General features: G+C 32.3%; 1 protein-coding gene across 1 annotated transcript in view; it reads left to right on the top strand.

Moving 5' to 3' along the window:
* Positions 1-17,585: 17,585 nt before the first annotated feature.
* LOC118189160 (uncharacterized) overlaps positions 17,586-24,079 on the top strand; it is a 72,424-nt gene continuing 65,930 nt past the window's right edge. The window contains exon 1 of the mRNA XM_085817727.1: positions 17,586-17,742. The gene's annotated coding sequence lies outside the window, so the exon portion shown is untranslated. The remainder of the gene's footprint in view (positions 17,743-24,079) is intronic.

Raw genomic sequence — 24,079 nt, 5'->3', positions numbered from 1 at the left:
GACCACAAAGGTCTATACCCGTTACTTGAAATACTGCTAAATCATTTACTCTTTCTAATGGCGGTGGGGCGGATATGTGGTCAACAGGTACAGCAGAATATCTCTTGCAAGTAATGCATTTACTCAAAACAGAACGCACAGTTCTTCTGCCAGATAACAACCAAAACCTTTCCCTTAAGGTATTCAGTATATATTGTACACCTGCATGTCCTTTCCTTTTATGTTCTTCCATAATTAAATTCCTAACTAATGGATGTTCTCCTGCTAATATTATAGGTGTTCTAAACTCTAACGTGTCATCTCTTCGAAACGCACCAGTTTTAATTCTTAGAATTCCCTCATCATAAAATGGACTAAGAGTTCGTAAGCGTGCGTCTTCTATATCCTGAAAAGATTCCGATTGAATCAAGCGAATAACAACCTTTTCTGCAAAATCAATTTCATCAACAGTGAGTTCACCTTTCCTTTTTTTCATATTTCTGCAATTAAAGAAAAATCGTTGAATCCAACCAACAACTCCAACTGTTTTTCGATAGCTAGAAAATCGCTCACTCAAACTAAACCTTTCAGTAGACACTAGAGATGAAACCACTGCCTTTTTTTTCTCGCCGGCTATTTCCGCTTCATCAGTTATAAATTCGGCACTCGGCCAATTTTCTTGGGATTTTAAAAGCGAGCTCGGACCCTCCCACCATTTTGACCGGGAGAGTTGGCGAACTGAACACCCTCTACTTGGAAGATCTGCAGGGTTAAGGTGACCAGGTATGTGCCTCCAATCCTCCACACGTGTCAAAAGCCTTATTTCCTGTACTCTATTTTCTACATACGTCCCCCATAGTTCTTCCCTTTTTATCCATGCAAAGACAATAGTTGAATCTGTCCAGAAAAATGTACTTCTGACCTCAAAGTCTTTTAGAACGTCTGCAGCAAGACGAGATGCAATAGTTGCTGCTAACAATTCTAATCTTAAAATAGTCGTTTCCTTTTTATCACAAGGGGAAACTCTAGACCTAACCTGAAGCAACTGGACTTTAACTGATTCAGGTTCTTCTACACAAATGAAAACTACTGCCGCATACGCTGCTTGCCTGGCGTCACAGAAAACATGTATTGAACACTGTTTTGGCTGATATCGTATCCACCTTGGAATTTTAATGTTTTTAAAAAGAGAAATGTCTTTTACCCATTTCAAAAATTTACTTTTAATTTCAGTATTAACTTCTTCGTCCCATTTTACTTTTGTTTCCCATGTAAGCTGTAATAACATCTTAGGTAATATAAGGACTGGACATGTTATACCGATGGGATCAAATACTTTATGGGCTATTGCCAAAATACTTCTTTTCGTGACTTTCTCGAAACAAAGATTTTGTAAATTAGCAACATTTATTTAAAGAGTATCGCCTTGTCTTTCCAATAACAAACTTAATACATTCGCAATAGTTTCGGTTTCTAAACTACAGTCGGTATATTCCCAACCCCGTAATTCAAATTTTCGTTCTGCCATAACATCTGAAGATACTTTCATGAAGCGCTGTAATTCATCTTCACTCCCGACACTTGTTACACAGTTATCAACATAGAAACTATTCATTAATTTAACAATAATGTTGGAAGGATATTTTACATCTGCATCATTTTTCTCTAAAATTGAATTTAGGTGATATTTAATAATAGCTCCAAGTAAAAATGGACTACTGGTTACACCAAATACGACTCGACAATGACGAAAATGCTTCAAGCCATCTTCACGCTTTATCCAAAGAAATCGGTGTGTGTGTGTGTGTGATTATGGCAAAGCCTCGAGGGCTACGCCCATGCAGCCAACTCGCTCGCGGGATTCGAACCTCGGACCGAACTACCAGTGTTCAGCGACTTTTACCGCTCGGCCGCTGGTGGGCCCAAAGAAATCGGAGGAAGTTTCTGTCACTAGAATTCAGGCCAATTTGTAGAAAGGCCTTACGAATATCAGAAATCACCCCTATTTTTTCTTGGCGAAATCTATTTAAGATTGTAGGAATAAATGCAATAAGGTTTAATCCCTTTTCAAGACAATCGTTGAGACTCGGATAACCCTTTGCTTTAGACGAAGCGTCAAATACTGGCCGTAACTTCGTAGTACTATGTTCCTTAACAACATGTCTATGTGGCAAATAATGATGGGGTAAATCCAATTCATTTACGGGTACTTCCTCTATTATGCCCTCTTTGAGCCATTCTTGGAATATATTTTCATACTCTTGGCGAAGATTATCCATTTTAAGTTGCCTAATCGTACCGTGCAACCTTTTAAGCGATAACTCAAAATTATCCGAAAGGGGAGGGTGCCCTTCCAACCAAGGCAAAGACACTACAAAGCGGTTATCTTCTATTTTTACAGTATCAAGAAAATGTTGCCTGGTAGCCTCATACAATTCCAATTTACTCTTTTGTTCAGATGGGTCCGTAATACCAAGCGAGTTTAGGGCCCATAAATCAGAAATACAAGCCTCTTTATTCAACATTGAAGTAACTAAGAATGTTGAACCTTCACTATTCAACTCCCGGTTTTTCCCATAACCGTCCATCCTAACTTTGTCTCAATAGCTACAAGACCGTTTGAAATTTGTTTACGATTCCCCGTTAATAATCATCCTGCAACATCGGCTCCTATTAAAATTTCTATAGGTCCTTCTAAACGATCTGTTAAACTTATTCCACAGTCAGCAAGCTCTTTAAGCCATATTCCTTGTCCAATAGAAGGTATATTATTACAAATAACAAGCTGACTTAACGTATCAAAATTACAGCTGTACGAGCCAGACGTATTAGATAAATGAATTTTGTAAACTTTATGTTCACACAAACTGGTCGTCGTACCCCCAAATAACGCGTGGCTAAGGTATTCCTTTACCGTATACCTATAACCCATATCTTGAGCTGTGCTTTACAGAATATATGACCTTTTACAGAACCAGTATCAATTATAGCTCGATCCGAACGAGGTTTTTTATCTCCTTTAATTATTACTCTTATTGTTTGCAGCAAAACTTTAGGAGACCTTGAAGAAATGTTGGCGAGTATTTCAGCCTGATTTGGAGGCTGTTCCGTTGCCCTTGTCTCACTCATTTGTGAATGGCCATTACATAGAAAAATATGATGCCTTTTACCGCATGTAAAACAAACTGTTTTTAATCTGCACCTCCTGACAGAATGTCCAGATTTCAGACACAGATAACTAGAGCGTGTCCTTTCGACCAAAACTTCTCTTTCCGACAACGATAAGTTACGCGCCTGAAAACATTCCGCAAAACAATGATTTATACTGGAACAAAATATGCAGCCTTTTCTAGCTTCATGAGAAGAAGTAAACAGTTCAGCTGCCGTAGGTTTTAAGTGAGGTTCTCTTATCTTTAAACCCGAATTTCCTTTTTTATTACCGTGAGCCAATGGATCGAAAACATTGAAAGATTTAGCTGCTAAAGAAATTCTTTCCTCACTTTCAACTTCACCGCGCAAGAAACATAAAAGGCGCTTAAGGTCAGATTCCCTTTCTCTTAACTCGGCGTTTTCGCCGGTTAAACTTTCTGATCCTTTACGCGAAAACCTAAGTCTCTCCCACATTTTTAAGACTTCATTCGGTAATGCTGATTCTACCAATGGATATAATATCGCGCAATATTTGCCTCTATTTATTCCCAATATCTCCAAGGCTCTTAGATTAGATTCGAGTTCATCGTATAGTTTCCGCAAAGAGTGTGTACCTTGTTTTTGAATAACAAGGGTTAACAAATCACGAATATAAATCTCCGTTAGTAATTTTTTGTTACCAAAACGCGTTTGCAATGCTTCAATTGCGCTCTTGTAACTATCGCCAGTTGGCGGAAAGCGTTTAACTATTTTCTCTGCGGGAGATTCTTCTCCATAGCCTGTGCCAAATAAGCAAATTTATCATTATTATCTAATGTAGGATCTTTATCAATCTTTTGGAATTGCCCCCAAAATCCTAGCCATTTCTTCACGTTACCGTCAAAGATAGGCAATTTAATTTTCGGATAATGTAACATTTTATTCTGAACAAAGGATGGATCAATTAAAGTTACATTCGGGGTACCAGAAGTAAGAGCTTTTAGTTTACTTTCCATAAGTCTCCACTTATCAAAATATAATTCAGATTCATCCACTTCCTTAATAAGTAAAGTCTCATCTGTAATTTCTTTAAACATTAATTCTCGTATTTTCATTTCAGTATCAAACAAAACTTTAGCTTTCTTGGCAATAACTTTTATTTTAATTAATTTTTCTTCCTGATTAATTTTAGTTCCTTCATTGTCAAATTCATTACACGCTTTGCTAAATAATCTTCTGTATTGAGTTCGTGCTAACTTTAAGGCTTCCATGATTCAAAAATAAAAAGTTGCTTACCTTGCAGACAATATCCTGTCGCGGACGCCAAATGTTGATTTTTCAGCTAAATCCTATGTGATATATCTGACTTCGAATCTAAAATTTTCTGAAGAACACAAAAACCTTGTCTAAAACTTAAAGGTTTATTCAATTGCAACTTCAAAAATGATGTAAACTTAATATCATAAACGAAAACTTAACATCTTAGGTGGAAAACATTCAAAGTGCTTTAAAGTAACAGCTATGCCGGCACGGTGAAGAACACTTTCTTTCAAAAGACAGAATCCATCTAGCCTTTCGGCATATATCTCCATTCGCTGGATTCAGACTTCCGCTCCTACGTGTTTTGGACTTAAACGGCCGGACTGGAACTGGAAAAGGACTGGATCAGGACAGGAACAGGACTGGAACCGGAACAAGACGGGAACCGGAACAGGACTAAGTTCCGGAACAAGACGGGAACCGGAAAAGGACTGGATCCGGAATCTATCATCCCCTGGCTTCTCCCCCGGGCAGGTCTATTCTGGCTCGAACTAAAATGAACTGCAGTGCCACTAAGGAAAGAACCTCCTTTTATTGACGGCGGTTGTCGTTACTACAGGCGATTATGCAAATATTTAACAGTGACTTTATTTAGGATATTTTACATAAAGTATAAGAAATGCTGCCTTAGAAAGTCCTCCATGAAGGCATGCTTCATCTTAGCACGTAGCCTTCACGTGCTTTGCCACAATCAAACAAACCATACAGTCCTTGGTGAGAAACCCACGGTTATCGGTGGGATGACGGATGAAGATAAAAAAGACTAGAGAGAGATAAAGAGGAAGTGAAGAGATAAAGCGGGAAAAGGAAAAGAGTGAAGATAGAAATGACAAAGCTAAAGGTGAAGTAAAAGCCCTGTGAAATGTATGTCGCTAGCAGACATAATTTTCAAATTAGTTTTTTGCTTTCCTTGAAGATTTTAAGTCGTTTGAAATATTCTTTTTTTTTTTTTCCTTACGCGCAAAGGATGCTTAGAGCCATCAAATTTTGAATAACGTACCACCAGAATATGGGCATCTGGAAACCCAAATTTGGAATTTGTTTTGTTATCTATTTCGTATTCTGCAAAGCATTTATTAGTTTTTGATTAAGAAACTCAACGATTTCAAAAAGGTCAATGGCAACACTGTAGGAAAAAAAAAAAAACATTTTTAGCTCTACCGCGCGAGACTGTGTCCAGTTACTATTTCCTTTCCATTAAAAATTTCTTGACGTATTCTAATGCTGAGAAGCATTTCATGAAACGTTTTTACAACTCTGAGAAAGCATAATAAGTCTGACCGAAAGGGTATATTTTGAATGTTGGAAAGTTAAAAGATGAGATACAGACGGTGCATTTCCACCTCCTCATTAGCTGGTACCTGAGAAGGAAACCTTATTCGTTTACTGTGTGTCTAGAGGTTTTTCTCTAACCTTATAAGATTCTAGCTAAATTAACTTTATTTTGCTGAATAGATCTTTACTTGATTTTAGGGAAATTTTAGCTTGATTTATCTTTAGCTAAATTTACTTGATTTTAGGTAAATTTACTTTGCTGGTTAGATCTTTACTTGAACTATGAAGCGATTATAAACTGAGTTCCAATTGTATCAATGACAAAGCATAGGAAGGATGAAAAGACACTTTTATTTAACTCAAGAAGGAATTTACAGACGGTACTCCTGGTTCTTACAAACTGAGCCAACACTTTTGGCTGCAACTCAAAATATATATTTAAAATTTAAACTCAGTTAAATAATCAGCAAAGCTGCACAGAGGTAATTAATGCAAGTTGACGTTTAGCCCTACCACTGACGAAGACGAACAAGCATTTGATATGCATGGCCGTAAACAGCGAAACAATTTAGCCGAATGGCAGAACACGCTCTATCTAAAAGTAACTCAGACAGCAGCTTAAATATTATCTTTCTAGCCTACTTTGGATATCACGCAAAATTGAAATACCATTCTGGCAGGAAATGCAAATGAGGGAAGCTGGAAAAGGTAAGTAACTGAACGAAGCCAGTTAGTTTTAAACTAAATAATCCTTTACAAACTTAAGATAAGGAAATTATGCTTTTTCGTGCAGACAAAAAATTCTGAAAACTGTGTTTGATAGGTACACTGCGAAAAAAAAAATCTGAAAGTTTTAGATTTTAAATTACGTCCAAAGGAGCGTTTTTTTAACATTTTGTGTGTCACCTTTATTTATTAAAAATCATGTACTCAAAGCATAAAATTCAGTGCAACAGCAATATCGCAAAATAATTTTAAAATGAGCATACCTTTAGAATTTCCGACACAGAGTCCCGAGCGGTGGAGATAAAAATGTTTTTTTTTATCGTACAGTGTTGCCATTGTTCACTTTGAAACCGTTTAGTTTTTTAATCAAAAATTCGTTGAAGTGTTATAAAGTCTAAAATCGATAATAAAACAAATTTTAAATTCAAATTAGGGCTTCCACATGCCCATATTCTATGGAAGATTACGTTATTCAAATTTTGGTGGCTCTAGGTACCGTTGTTTTATCACAGTGCGAGAAACGTGCAGACATTCATGCAGATTCTTCATTATTTAATTTCTTTAAACATAATACAGGACGATAATATTTGGTGGTAACAATTTGAAAAGTGATAGGATATGTATTAGATTTATATATAGCGTTTCTCTAATAAAGGTATTTTCACTCTTTTTCTTAAATGGTATGACACGTTTTTTCCCATATTTTGATTCTACGACTCAAATTATGCCTAACTGCCAAGTTTTGTGAAAATCGCACCAGTAGTTTTTTAGAAAATTAGCTCTCAAATTTTTAGCTCCTCCATGTTAGTTGAGTTTGATATACATTTACTAATATCTCCTTTCTATTAAACTTACATGATTCCTTCTTCCAGAATTTGAAATTTAGGCTTAATCCAAATTTAATTCGCTCAGTTTTATGATTTATTTTTAAAATTTGAATTTTTAGATATTTTTTTAAATGTTTCGAAAATATTTTTGTATCATAACCTGTAAAATTTTTAACACCATCTTGAAGTAGATGTATTTCTATGCACACCTGCAAAACATTAGATATTTTTACTTAAAAGTTTCTAAGATATACACGCATTTACATACTGGCCCGTTTTCAAATTTGGCATATTCCTTATAAGCTATAATAACGCCAAATGTAGATCACGCACTTTGTTAAAATTATTTGAAAGTAATGAACGATGCCTTTTTTACTTCCTTGTACGAAGTAAAAAGGAAGCATTGTAATCGCGAAAAGTTTCAGGCAGCATATTTCAACGAAAATATCCATTTTGAACGCTATCGAATGTAATTTAACGATGTTTTTGCGTGATATCTGTACGTAAGGACAGAATAAAAGACTCGTTTCTTCCAAAAAAATTATAAAACTGCTTTAAAATGAATTCTGAAGAGAATTTTTCGTGGCGTCTGTACGAACGTATGTACGTACGTGCGTACGTATCTCGCATAACTCAAAAACGAGTAGCCTCAAAACCGTTGAAATTTTGTATATAGGACTGCTATAACATGTAGATGTGCACCTCGTATTTTGGTTGCAATCGGCCGCGCCAAACGTTTATGAATATATTTATATATGTATCCACTCTGTTACCCGACTCAGTGATCTCAGTTTCTTTACTCTTATATGTTTGTAAATTGTACATTTTTTGCTTTAAAAATGATTGAATTATGTTAATTTTATTTTCCGGTTAAGGTTTTTATGCCTTTAGTAAATCTGTATGCAATATGTTTAGAATTATCAACAATTTTAAAGTTACTAATTCAGAAGTCAAACAACAAAAGTCAGCGTTATATTTACAAAATTTTCACAGGACTAGTTTCGATGGTTTTACCGAACCACCATCCTCAGCTGCAAAACCGCAAATGAACAAGATAGGAAATAATGATTAGATAAAATAAGAAAGCCTGGACAAGAATAAGCAAGTGGCGCCATCTATTGGTGAAACCAGAACTAAAACATATTTTTTTTTAAAGGCCGAAGGCAAATTTGGATTGGAAAATTCGGCCTTTAAATAAATTATGTTTTAGTTTTGGTTTCACCAACAGATGGCGCCACTTGCTTATTCTTGCCCAGGCTTTCTTATCTTATCTAATCATTATTTCCTATCTTGTTCATTTGCGGTTTTGCAGCTGAGGATACTGGTTCGGTAAAACCATCGAAACTAGTCCTGTGAAAATTTTGTAAATATAACACTGATTTTTTGTTGTTTGACTTCTGAATTAGTATTTATTCGGCGTGTTATTGTGTTATAATTTTAAAGTTGTTTAAATGCCGCTAAGCCTTTTTTTATGGCGGCCATTGATTGTTTACATTTGAAACAGCAGACTAGTGGATTTGTTGCCAATCTAGAGAAACTTAGCTTCGCAACAACAAAGATAACGCCTTCATTTATTATTGCTAATTAAATCATGCTTAATCCTTTCTGGAATTTTTTTCAATGAAATAAGTGTTTAAGATTTACTTCGTAATTTTTAATATAGATATTTTGAGTTTTTATGTATTTTTGCCTTCTCGCGAAGTGAGAACTGAATTAATTGAAGGAGAAATACTCAATCGGCTGTGAAAAACGGTTTCTTTTTTGTTTTGTTTGCTTAATTTCTTTTATACATCATTCTAGTTTTATTATAGTATTTGAATAGAACATGTGGCAACGATTAGATAATTATAGTCTTTAAATGATATAAATTTTGTGCATTATGAGTTATAATATGAACGAAATATAATACTGTTAAGTGAATCTAGCGCCAGAGTGTCGCTATGGTAAACAAATACTAGAGTGAATTTTAAAGAATGCATTTATTCTATTGTGGTTTATGCGCTGTCGGCGAAGTAGATTTAATTCAATCCAATAAGTTTAAGTGAAATGCAAGAAAAAATGCGTATAATTTAATATTCCGTACAAGAAAGTCATGTGGTGTACACATCATATTTTTTCGCTCGTGTAACAGATGAGAAAAAGGAAAGGAAAATAAAATAGTTTGCTGTAAATTAAGAATTTCGGCCAAGTGTGGTATTCTTGGCGCAAACTGAAAAAAAAAAAAAAAAAAAAAAAAAAAAAAAAAAAAAGATAAATTTTTAAATTTCTCCATAAATTTCTCACCAAAAATTACAAAATTTTACATTTTCGGCATAATTTGAAACGTAGAATAGAAATATGGTAAAAAGTTTGGCATGTCATTTCAGAAAAAGTCCGATTATGTGTCAAGATACTTATATTAGAACAATGCTATACTTAAATCTAATATAAATATATATTACATATAATCTAGTATATAAAATATATATACATAAATCTAATATATATGCTATTATATATAATATATATATATACATAAATCTAATAAGAAATTTTTTATCAAAATCCCTTTTATTGAAATATTGCATACTCGAATGATAAAGCCAGGGTTCACAATACTTTAAATGAATGAACTCTGTAAGCTCTGTAAGAACTGGAAGAATTGGTGGATCCCTTCAGCCCACCTGGACACGAGTGTCCTCATAGCTCAAAAGAAGGGGCCAATCTCTCCACAAACAAGGGCAGCCAGCAACCCAGCCGCCCCCAAGCAATAAACAAAAATACTAAATTAAAAGTACATAAGTACATCTAACACAAAATTACAAACAAACAAACAAAACCCACAAATACAAATTCACAACATCTAAAACAGATATCTAAAACCTAAATATCTAAAATATCTAAAACCCGACATAAATATAGAATTCAAATTTAACAGAAGATTCCTGCAAGCATCCTATTTTCATTGATAAACTTCATTAGAGCAATGGTATATGATTTAAAAAAAAAAAAAAACTCTGTAAGCAGATAGAGACTTTGATAAATACAAGTAGGATATTTTGGCTCTGAAGACACAGTCTTTTGCCAATTTGAGCTCTGTAAGCTGCGGAGATGATTTAATAAATGGCGGTTATTCTATTGAATAGTATGTATTTGTTTTGGTTCCTTGAAACAAGCGTAATAAACGTGTGAGTGTATTAACCAGCGAGTTTAATAAGCAGCGAGTGTTATATACGAAAAGCGTTTGATACGAAAAGAATCTTACTATTGATTCGAGCTGTCACTGAACTGATTAATACGAATTCGGAAAAATTCATGTCTTATTAAAAAAGAGGTTTTTTTAAATATATATTCAGTTTTTCTCACTGTGGCGTTAAAGGAAAAAAACACAATGAATTTAGAAATATGTTTAGTCCTTTTACTCATTTTTTTAAAAAAAACGTGCCTTAGAAATCACAAGGTATAATAAGCTTCCGTTATTTCTATAACCTTTCTACTGTGGAATCACATTATACGGGGATTAATAATCAATATATATTATAGAAGTAATAATAATCAATATATATTATAGAAGTAAGTATTCATGGAAAAGAATAATGTGTATCCAGAAGTATTTCAATAATCAGAAGTAAAACACAAACACTTTCTTTCCTTTAGTAGCACTGCAACGCATGCCGGGTAACAGCTAGTTTGATATATATCACGAAACTTTAACTAGCTCACAAAGTCTTTAATTTCAGGAGAGTCGTATAAATACTGCAAAGAACATACAAAAAATAGACGATCATTATAGTTATTATTCACCTGATAAAATATTTCTGTGCCTAGGTTTATGTAAAATTCAATTTCTCACTATATGTTCTTAAAAAGTAACAAAACTAACAAATACTGGGCATGAACGCGAGCTCATGTAAGAAAATTCCCTTTTCATCTGTTTACAATTTCATCAATTTGAATGAATATCCTCTGAAAAGATTGGAATTGGAAAATATTCCAAACGCTTCTTTTTGTCCGAAGAAAATCTTTACTATATGATGGTTTTCTTCTGGTTCTTTCAAGAAGTGAAACGATAAAAGCAGTTCGATATAGTACAGTTTTAAGGAAAACTGCAACTGGGCTTTAAACATCTAGCCCTTGTGAAGAACCATAGAGTCGTATTGCTTTAGAATATCGCCCGACTACACACTACTAGAATGTCAACCACACAAGCAAATCAACAGTTTAGAATAGGGGGTTCTACCTCATCGTTCATACTGCCATTACATTTTACCCAATCTATTCCCTTCATTTCTAGCACTTAAGCAAATTTTGGTTCAACAAATAATTTTCTAATAAAGACGACAAGAATGTATTTATCGGGCAGTGGAAGGCTTCCTCATTTTCTAACAACCTTGATACAAATGACCACGCCATACATTAGCAATAATTCGTTGATACTGCTGGAGATTACTTTGATTGAATGAATATTCTTATTATTTTCATTCTCTTCTTTTTGAATTACCCTTAATAACTGCTATTTCATTTGCAACAATCTAATAAATAAGCAAGTGATAAATTAATGACATTTTGCTTCTAGAATTATGTGAACATATTAAGAGCAGCAAGGGGCGACGTAAGTTCTTGCGACATTCGAACATGCTCTTTTTCCATAAATCGATGTTTTGTCTGTCCGAATGCGATTGTCCCTATTTTTTTCATTATTGAGCACAACACTGTATATCTCTTACCGTCAAAGTTTGAAATCCAGAATTTTATACAATGCCTAGATATTGTATACTATAATGCCTAAAACTAGCCGGCAATATATGAAACGATTCATATTTCACACATTTCCTAGGCATTCTGTAAAATGCCAAAAGACAAACCAGTAAAGTAGGAAATACATTTCCGATTCGTTTCGAAGAACCAAACTACTTACCATAAGTTAATAAATGATATAAAAATGCCAAAATGATTACGAAGAAGGAACCACGGGACTACTGGCTACTGAATCGCTAGAATGTGATGTTTGTGGCAAACAAAATTACATTCATTTATTAGAAAGCATCAATACTATATAGCATCACGTCACGAACGTTGAGTTATTTCCCGTACTTGTTGAAAACTCATTTGAGTGCTGGACAATGCTGAAAGAACTTTCAATCAAATACAGAAGCGTTACACTTAATGATATTGAACTGACCACCTTTGTGAGCCCTGCAAGAAGAAACAAAAAGATATTAAAAAGGGCCTTGTTGTGAAACTTATGATTATTTCTGAATTTAATTTTCATTGTAAGGTAGATCTTACTGATTCCCAAGATTTATAGAAGGAAAAAGTACTACTTTGGCTATTTGTGATTTATTGGATAAAATAAAAGAAAACAGAAGATTGAAATTGCATACTGCACTTGTTACATTGGATGTTAAGAGTGCATTTAATAGTGTTTGGTGGCCTTTTGTTTTGATCCAGTTAAAGAAGTTTAAATGTCCTTTTAATCTTTTTAAGTTATTTGAAAATTTTCTTTGTGATCGTTCTGTTTCTTTTCAAGATGGTAATTTATGCTCTAAAAGAAATTATGGTAGAGGTTGTCCTCAAGGTTCTAATTCAGGACCTCTTTTGTGGAATATTTTATGTGATTCAATGCTTGTTTTACCGTTTAAAGACAATGTAAAGGTGCAAGCTTATGCGGATGATATAATTATTATTGTTTCTGCAAGTGGAAGGCATACTATTGATGCTGATATTGATCATACATTGGATCTGATTAGTAATTGGTCAAAACAAGTTAAATTGAAATTCGATTATAAAAAATGTGCTATTATGGGAATAGCCAAAAGAGGAAAAATGATTACTCTCCCGAGAGGACATATTGATGGGTATTCTTTAAAGAGTGTTCGAGAATTAAATTATCTCGGCATTTTAATAGATGATCAACTAACTTTCATTCCTCATTTGAAAAAGATTAAGTTACAGTGTTCTATTATTTTGAATAAATTATATGCAATAAAAGGTCTTAATAGTGACATAAAGAAAATTTATTATAAGAGAGGGATTGAAAGGAAAATTTTATATTCGTGCGCTGCATGGTATAAAAATAATGTTAGAGTTAACAATATGTTAACTCAAATTCAAAGACTTGCCTTGTTAAGTATAACTAAGTGTTTTAGGACAGTTTCTAATGCTAGTCTGTTTATTTTAAGCGGATGTGAGCCAATCTATTTGATTGCTCAAAGAGATTGTATTTTATTTCATTTAAAATATGGCAGAAGTTCTGATCAAAGTTTTGATTTACAAGTGGATTTTTCAAATATTGAGATTTGTAAAATAGTTAATGATGTTCATCCTGCCTTACTTACTGATTATTATTGGGACAAGAAGTTTCCTACTCGTGAAGGACACGAAATTTTTACTGACGGTTCAAAGATAGGTGAAAAAGTTGGCTGCTCTTTTGCAGCGTATTCAAAGGGAGAAATTGGATGTTTTAAATGTGTAGATTAAGTGATAATTCTACTGTGTTTCAGGCAGAAGTCTTTGCCATTTTTAAATCTCTGGAATGGATATTGGGGAAAGATATTAAAAATGATGTTAATTTATATTCGGATAGTCAAAGTGCATTACTTGCCATAGTTTCTGGCAAATCTTCTACTAAATTGGTTTACGATACCCCTGTTCTTTTGATTGAAAATTTAAAGGAAAGAAAAATTAATCTTCATTGGGTTAAAGGTCATATTGGGCATGAAGGAAATGAATTTGCTGATATTTGTGCTAAACAGGCTACGTTGAAGAATTCAACTGATATTTTTCTTCCTAATTCTTTAGAAACTTTTAAAAATGTTTTAAAGAACAATATAATTAATTTATGGGAGGAGTTCTGGGATAAAGACTTAAAAGGCAGATATACTTATAAATTCTTTAAAAATGTTAATAAAAAGAGGTGCATTGGTAACGGGTTTTTGGCCCAATTTTTAACAAACCATGCACATGTACCAAAGTATTATAGTAGATTTCATATTAAATATTTGAAATGTTTATGTGGTGAACAAGAAGCTGATGTAGAACATGTAATTTTATGTGAATTATTGAGAAATAAGTGGTTAAAATTCTTACCATGTTTGAATAGAGAAAAAGATATTGTAAAAATATTTCAAATTGAAAAATTTAAAAAAGGAATAATAGAAATTATGAAATTTATTACTGAATTTGAAAATGTCATATTTGAGCAGTCACTGTAATATATAATTGTTAAAATAGAAGAAATAATATGTGAACAAATAATCTTTTGTAAATTATTTTATGTTACCTTGTAAATATTAATTTAAGTAAATTCAAGATGAATTGTTTTGTTTGTAATTTCTTTGTATTTGTTTGATTTAGTAAAGAGAAAGATTGTAAATGAAATAATTTATTTTGTTTTGTAAAATGTGTTTGTTTAAATAAAGGTATTTGCTGGTGAGGTCAGCAGATCTTCCCTTAGAGTACGAGTACGGTATGGTGGTTTTATAAAGTTTGAAAGGTTCCAATAAGCCCTGCTTTTGCCGCAAGGTAGCAGGTTTAAATATCGGTCTTACTGGTTCCCAAGATTAAGTGATAATTCAACAGTGTTTCAGGCAGAAGTCTTTGCCATTCTTAAATCTCTGGAATGGATACTGGGGAAAGATACAAAAGAAGATGTTGATTTATTTTCGGATAGTCAAAGTGCATTACTTGCCATTGTTTCTGGAAAATCTTTTACTAAATTAGTTTATGATGCTCATGTACTTTTGATTGAAAATTTGAAGAAAAGAAATCATTGGATTAAAGGTCATATTGGACACGAAGGAAATGAATTAGCTGACACTTGTGCTAAACAAGCTACGTTGAAGAGTTCGATTGATGTTTTTCTTTCTACCTCTATTGAAACTTTTAAAAATGCATTAAAGAACAGAATAATTGATATATGGCAGGACTTCTGGAACAAAGATTCAAAAGGAAGGTACACTTATAGATTCTTTAGAAAAGTTAATAAAAAGAGGTGTATTGGTAATGGGTTTTTGGCCCAATTTCTAACAAATCATGCACATGTACCATTATATTATAGTAGATTTCATATTAAATATTTGAAGTGTCTATGTGGTGAACAAGAAGCTGATGTTGAGCATGTAATATTATGTGATTTGTTAAAAAATAAGTGGTTAAAGTTCTTACCATGTTTGAATACAGAAAATGATATTGTAAACATTTTTAAAATTTAAAAATTTAAAAAAGGAATAATAGAAATTATGAAAATTATTACTGAGTCTGAAAATGTTATATTTGAACAGTCACTGTAATTTATTATTTATATTGTTAAGTTAAAAAAGTTGTAAGAGTACAAGTAATCTACTGTAAATTACTTTATTATGTGTATTTTATAAATATTAATTTAAGCAAATTCAAATTGGATTGTATTGTATGAATTCTTTTTATTGTATTATTTGTAATCAAAATAGATTGTAATTGATGTAATTTTGTTTAGTTTTGTAAAATTTTATGTTTAAATAAAGGTATTTGCTGGTCAGGCCAGCAAATCTTCCCTTAGAGTATGAGTACGGTATGGTGGTTTCATAAAATTTTGAATAGTTCTAATAATCCCTGCTTTGCCGCAAGGTAGCAGGTTTAAAATATCAGTCTTACTGATTTCCAGTCTCAGCCAGATAGAAAATACAAATTTATTATCTTGTATCAAGATCATCTCACTATTCTCTTTTTTTACATATTCTGAATAACAGTTTTCCTATGGTACTAATTCATTAATTTTTTTAAATAACATTTACATTTCTGAGGAATGAACGTCTTTTAAATAACAGCCTTATAGAAACCTTTTATCCATAGTCTGCCTAAAGAGCATTCGTTTGTCACTCTATAGAATGCCTAGGTATTATATGCAACGCCCAGGGGAAGTATGTAATAATTCTCATATATCATATTTTGCCTAAAATCGTCCGGCATTATATACAATGCCTAGGCAATCTATAGAATCCTGGCATTTTATATTTTGTCGATAACATATTCACGAAAGCAACCTGATAATTTTCAGTGTGTTTATAAGCACCGTTTAAATGAACATATAATATTCGAATTAGGCCTTCAGTGCTCTTATAATTAACCGGTTGCTTTCTGGTGAATAAATAACTTGTATATTTTTAAGTTAATTGTAAGGGGTGAATGTTATGTATTACTAACGTAAAATTGTAAACACACATTCGTTGAGAAGTTACATTAGTAGGAAAAAGAGAATATAGTATTAACATTTTGAATCAGCTGGACAGTATTAAAAATCTTTCTTTCTTTTAAACAAAATAAATTCGAGTATATTATGTTTTTAAATAACATGTATGAGACTTTAGAATTCACTAGAATATGACATATTACACAATATTTATAGTCTATGTAATACTACAGCTTTAGCATTTATAACATTATTCGAGCAATTTCTCTTTACGTAGAAAAATGACTAAGTAATAGTAAATAATCTAAAATTGTAAAACTTTGTCATCTTGTTAGATATTAGTTAATATTAACAGCTTTATAAATGTATACATATTTAAAAATCGTAAAACTGTATGAATAAAATAAGTCGAATATTTGATGATAAATTTCTAATTGTTTAATACATCTGCTAATAAAAATATAATAATTTATTTGTCAAACAAAACTGTTATATTTCTGTAACATAAAATTTAGTAAACACTGCTAATAGCATAATATCTGTTCACTTGCTACTTGTTGGCGAAGGAGCGCAATACATACTAGATGATATTTTGATATAAAAAACTCATTAAACACTAAATTATATAAATATAATAATACTCCTTGATAAAAATCTGAAGATCGAATAAAAGTAACTAGTATTTACATCTTTAAAAATTAAATTACTAATTTTAAGTCTGGAATTTGCTGTCGGGATATTCTTGGTAATGCCTGACTATCCTGTATCTCGAAATGGTTATGTTACAATATTTAACATCAAGTGTAAAGTAATTTCTTGCGCGTTGCATTTTGTTTGTTGGAAATCGGAGCGAGTGACCAAGACATAAAATGAAAATCCACTGCAATTTCTCGCTTTTGTTTGCCGCTAAAGTAAACTAAAAATCCATTTCAAACTGACATATTTTGCAAATAGAAAGCCGCGTAAAAGGAAGCTCCTGCGAGATTTCTATGTTTATTCAAACCCAAGTTCTTAACCGTGTTCAAAAGTCTATTAATTTTGTTACGATACGAGAAGTTTCTTTGAGCTAACAAACCGATCTTGAGCACAAGTAGAAAACCGCGTTATATTTACGTAGTTTTTGAATTAAAGTTAAATTTTGTTCAGCTTTGCAAACAATATTAGAAAAGCCGCCTTCTGGAATTCTACAGTCGAAGATCCTCCTCTCCACCCACACATCTTCGGATGGAAGATACATATAGGCGACTTTAAACCACTGGGCATTACAACAGCTAGTCCTTTCTTCAGGAACCCACTATCGGAGATTCTTCTCACGAACTGTCCGAGAAGTCAAAGAAGGTAAGGATAAAACAGTTGCATTGTATACGAATAAGGGGTACCTGCTTAATGGAATAAACGAGGCAAGAACACAAATCATGCTTACTGATAAAAATATAACAGTTTTTTTTAAAATTTTTTTATTTCATTTTCGAACTGCATTAAAATGTTGCTTTGTGCTAGGAAACGATTCGCCAGCTATGACTTTCCCCATCAAAAGGTTTTCTTGAAGCTCGGGAAAAAATGATTTTGTAGTGAAACTACTTCAACTACTTCTTCCGTTTTGCAATCCATTGCAAAGTATTCTCTTAAAACTTGTGGGACAGTTTTTATAACATCTTTAGAATCCTTTATATTTTACCATTTCGGTTTATATGTCTTGCTCGTTTGTGTAATTATTACGCTTTAGAGAATGGATTGTAAATCATCGTACGATGTTCACGTAACGGACGAATCTGTTCTTGGTTACGAAATTTTGCAAGAGAACTCGTTTTCTGTTTTTCCAGAAAAATTGTATTCTGAAAGTGTGTCTTTTCAAAATTACGTTTAATGTTTTTGGAAATTAGTATTCTAAGAGTTATATCAGTAATGTAATATTATCATTCTTGTTATTTAGATCAAATTTCGTTTGAATTTTAAATCGGCAAGTGCATATCGATGCATTTAGTAAGGAAACGTTCACCCGTAATTAAATGTACTAATTAATATTTTTATCATGTTCTATAAAATATTAAAATCTATTTTCTTTATCTGCATATTTGGACTTTACTGTTAAGCATGATATTGCATCTATTGAATCAATTATCTTGGCATTTCTTTCTATCTTGCATTCACAAAATTGTGGATTAAATAAATTACTTTTCTTTTAATATTAGTATACTTCGACCGCCTAATCTGTGACCATGAGCACAAACACGCATGCGCCGCCATTCGGACCGAATTATTCTCAAAATAGGGAGGAAGGACGGGGACTTTTCTTTCCCATGAGCATATAAATTCTCTCTTTCTGGAGAAGAATAGACTTTTACATGACTTTTTCATGTCGCAACAAGTTTATATAATAACGCCCCTTTTGGACTAGTCTATGTGTTTTGGCAGAATGCCAGTTAAGGTTGCATTTGAGATGCTTGGACTATACCAAAGTTTTTGAATAGAAGTTCTAACGTCGTAAAGTTCTAAAGTTTTATTTTCGACGTCTATGACTTGCGAAGAAAGAATTCCTGAGAAATAAAATAAAAGTAAATAAGAATAATAAAGGTCGCTTTAGGTAACAGTTCGTTTTAAATATTTTCTTCATCTTGATTTTTAATAACAAATTAAGCAAATTACAAAAACGTTGAAAACATTGCATTATTAAGCATTACTTAAATGTCTTCATAGTTCAGATGAACTTTGGAAAATAAAATACTTGGATTTTGACTGCAAGTAAATTCGGCGTCACAATATTTTCCGTTTTATTTTGTATTACAATTAGAATGATTAAAATTAACATCATAAAAAATTTTTAAAATGTAAAAGAAGTGAAAGAAAAGTAAATCATATTGGACTGCTTTTGCTATATAAGAACTTGAATTTGTAAGTTAGACGAGACAACTAAAGAAAAATGTCTATTGCAATCTTTTCACAGTTTTTATAAATTTAGAGAAATATGAGCATTTTTTTTTCATTGGGCAACTCTCCTTTGATTACATAACTTTTACAAATTAACATTTATTTTTCAGAACTCTAAATAGCAGCTGGATATTTTTGATAACATTTATTTATAAATTTATAAAACTCTTTCTAAGATAATTTAAAACAATAAAATATGAGATTGCTTCCCAGAAAAAAGAAAGCTCTTAAAGTTATAAATAATAAATTTATCTTGATAAATTTATTTTATTTATTTATGAGGTATTTTTCAGTTTTTGAATTTGCTTGTTAAGCAGTATGTGGGATTATGAAATTATTATCAATGATGGTTTAATTTTTCCGGATTTAGATGAATTTTATTCAATGAAAAAGTCATTTTTTGTAAGGTAAGTAAAACATGCAGTGCTAGTCTAAAGATCTCACAATACGTTCTTATTTGGATATGGTCGACTAGCGGCCGATTGTCAAACTGGGAAACACTGGTAGTTTGATCGGGATTTATATCGCGGCGGCTATATGGGGATATTCGTGATTTTTCCCATTTGTGACGGAAATGCGAGGCAGTTTTCTTTAGAATGTTTTCCATGAAGGTATTCCTCGTCTTAGGCAAGTAGCTTTTGAGTGCTTTGCTATATTCAAAATAATCGTTTAGCTGTGACCAAAAGAAAAGGGCCTTTCCCCAACAACAAAAAAAAAAAAAAAAAAAAAAAAAAAAAAAAAAAAAAAAAAAAAACTTGTTCTCAGTTAAAAAAGAAGATACTATCAGCATTGCAAGTCTTACCTATAATCCAGCACTTCTTCTTGCTAATTTTTATCCTCCTCTATGTAATTGTCGTTGAAAACCATTCGTAAATGTACTCCAGTAAGATATATCTTGAGAACAGACATTTTGTCTCTTATATAGAGGTTTTTTGCTTCGGAGATTTACCTTCTAGAAATGGTCAGTTGACAATAAAATTTTATTATGTACACCTGTACTTTGTACACGTACACATGCGTGATATTTGTCTATAAAATAGTGTATTTCTTATATAAAATTAATATAATGGCAAATGTGTTTGGTGTTTTTGAATTACATCACAGGCACTAACAGTGGCAAAACATTTCGCAGTCGCTCTGTGCTTCTGAAACTTTCTTTGAAGTTTGTTTATAGCACACGTTCTACCTACCTCTGTTTCAGGATTTATTAAGCAATTTTCTAGTTTTCCCTCTTTTGCAACTTCAGATTTAAAAGCTCGTATATTTTTTATAATTTTCACATTTTGTTCAACAGTTGCAACGTAATCCTCTGTTAAAGCATTACTGCAGATGTACTTGTTGAACTAATCAATGCGTTATTTTTAACGTTATTTTTGAAGTCAGGTACATAATACACGTTCTAAATTAGTTCTCTAATTTTGAAGGAAGTCTTGAGCATAATGCTGAGAAACTCTCTGAAATTCAGCGTAACTGAATCACTGAACTTTCTTTGGAAATAAATATGTCTTAAAAGAGTTTTCTTTAGTCAGGTTTGCACTTCAGATGGCACCCTACGGGTTGAAGACCTGATATTGTATTAGTAGGAAAAAAAACATTTTCAATAAGTTTCATTTTTGAATCGTGAGGTTGAGATATTACATTATCCATGATAGTAGTAGTTTTCTATTTTGTGTCCTCATTTGTTTATCTAATGAAATTAACCAATCAGATGACATGCTTAGCATCATGCTGAATCAATAATTCTGTGAATTCTTAAAACATTTTCTTTCTTTCTTTATGTTCTAAGTTCTAGTAGCTTCACGATATCTATTTCCATACCGCGGATAAAGAAATTGGTGAGGTTTTTGCCATCTCAACACATTTCTTTTTTCAAGCAAAGGGTTTTACATGGTAACATTTTGAATATTTCTACTGCACTATACTACGTATAATACTATTTCAACTGCTTATAGATGTCTTTAGTATCACAATCATTGCAGCTTCCCAGCCACTAAGTTCTTTTTAAACTGTGCTAGTTTTACATGGATTCAAATCCCGACAAATGAGATTGCTCTCCATGGGCGTTTGCAAAGGTTCTTCTTTCCGTAAGGCGAATGCTAGCTAAATGCTTTCCACGAATGCACCCTCCCCACGCAGATACTCTTAGCGTTGTTTGCTACATAAACTAATCCAATCCAAATAATAACCATTAGACATTTCATTCAATTTTTCGAATCATTTTTGAAATTTCTGTACGATTCTTTGAGTCAAATTCACTACAAGCAGGCCTGGTAATGTGCATGCTTTGTCTTAATGTAAATTATTGCAACCAGTCTTACGATACTTTATTGTTCTCAACACTTGAAGCTTCCAGCTACTTATCTGATTTGAGAAGTGCTTTCTTGAAGAGATTTTCCTTTCGTTCTCTTCTTTTTTTATAAGTTTTCGTTTGTGTTAATCATTCGTAATTTCTTCAAGCCTGTCTTACAAATAACTTAGTTAGTTCTTGTTAACTCCAAATATTTCACTTAGTTTTCATTAACTAAAATTTCCAAATTATGTTGTTTTAATCATTTATATTTTTCGTACGTATAAATGCTGAATAATTTTTATTGCTGTATCAAAACAAAGAATACAGTTTCCGTTAACAGAATCAGTCACACAAGTGATAATATTACCCGAAATTCAATGAAAAAGTTTCAATTTTGAATACTCGAAATTCCTTTTTACATATTTTTTATGTTTGAGATTTATGTACTTTAGTAAATTTCACATTTATATATTGAGGCATGTACAGCGTTAACTGATATTTTAACATTGTAAAAGAAAACGCCAACACATTTATTGCACTAAAATAAACAGAATCGTGTAAAAATAAACCCAACTTAAAATTTTAATTCTTTTTTTATGATCTGCTTTCCTAGGATATCTGAATTCCTGTTCCCCTTATAATGTTCACTGTATCATTCATACTGTACTTACTTTTCTGCTAAATATGCAGTACTGTTAACCAGAGAACAGGGGCTCCATTACCTAGCTGACACGATGTCTGCCTTACACGGATTAAAGCCTCTGCCTCCAGAAGCTATTTATTATCACTAAGCAAAATAAGTTTACAGTGGCATACAAGGACACAAGGCACAAGGACATAAGTAACATAGTCATTAATAAACCCTAAAGAAAGCATGTTACAAGTAGTACCTATAGCATTCAAACAATAAACCGAGTATACTTTCATAATTTGTACTGCAAATACGAAGTACTTTCAAAACTGAGTCGAACTAATTTAAATAAAAACTATGGTACAAACAAAATATAATACATCCATTACTGTATTATACACAATTAATTTCAATTAGATTCACAATATCAAGAAGAACCATTCAATTTAGAAAAAATGCATAAAGGTAAACTAAGACAAATGAACTGCCAAATAAAATTTCGTCATATGAACTCAGAATTAAGAACCAATAGCTTTGATAACTGAACAATATTATCATAAAATACACTGAACCTGAGATATTACTACAATACAAAATATAAATTTGGTTTAAAAACACAACCACTCCAAGTAATATAAAAAATCTACATCAGGTTTGCTGGCAACGCGATAGAAATACAGTACAAGAATAATGCCAACGTAAAGATATGAAAAATTTCAAATTCGAAAACCAAATGCATTCAAAAATAATTCAAAGAAAATTATTATAAAATACTGCCTTAAATGCAAATTTTACAATAGAGAACTCAAGTAAAACCAATCAAATTCTCAAAAAAGGTCAACTATTCAATTCAGAAAAGTGCAAAAAGGTGTACAAAATAGTTATTCTAGATAAGGTTTGCTGGCACCGCTAAGACAAATGCAAACAAAATAATCATGATATATACATAATTAAGAACGATTTCAGTACCATACAACAAATACTATGTGCGTCACAAATAAAACCGACTATTTGTACAATATAATAATTGTACAATATAAGAAAGTAATAGGCTGCAAGTAACCGTTACAATTTATAAGAGCATAGATGCATTCAATGTCAGATACGTCTGTTCTACGTAAAACCATTTCTAATTTTAAATCTGTAACATAAGTAGTGGAAACAACAAAACTGAACAATAATAAGCAACAAACACAATAAGTTAAACAATTACCATTATGCAGTAAAATCTAATGCAGTTAAAAAAATCTAACAGTCGCTGAAAGTCAATTACTCACTTCTCATAGAGATGATCTGAGAGAATTTATTTACAGAAAAATTTAACTCCTGACAGGAAAGCATAATTTCCTTAAATTTCTTTCTCTTATTAGAGTTTTTTAATATCAATTCAACCCATTTTGGTCTGTGTTGATCTAAAGGTTTATTCAAGTGAAGTTTTTTAGTAAATGAACAGTGAAAGATAAAGTATTCAGGGTCTCCCAACTCCCCGCAAGAACAAAGCTCAGTCGCACGTAGTCCAAATCGAAAGAGATATGTATTAAAAGGTCCATGACCGGTGAAAAATTGAGTATAAAAACCCGATGTGCTTCTTCGACTGAGTGAAACTTTTGGGAAGAAAGAGAAGACTCGTCTTCCTGTGGAGTCATTAGTCCATCTTTCCTGCCATTTCACAAGCAGTGCATTTAAAGTCTTGCTCTTCAAGTGTGAAAAAGGCAATTTCGTTGGATTTTCAATTCCGTTGATATCATTAGCAGCCCATTTAGCTAAAGTATCTGCTTCTTCATTGCTCAGTATGCCAACATGAGCTGGCACCGAGGTAAGAAGTG

Source organism: Stegodyphus dumicola, chromosome 5, assembly GCF_044657685.1.
Source record: "Stegodyphus dumicola isolate Sdum_Otavi_A_Nest chromosome 5, ASM4465768v1".
Lineage (NCBI taxonomy): Eukaryota > Metazoa > Arthropoda > Arachnida > Araneae > Eresidae > Stegodyphus > Stegodyphus dumicola.
This window is presented reverse-complemented; position numbering and strand designations above follow the sequence as displayed.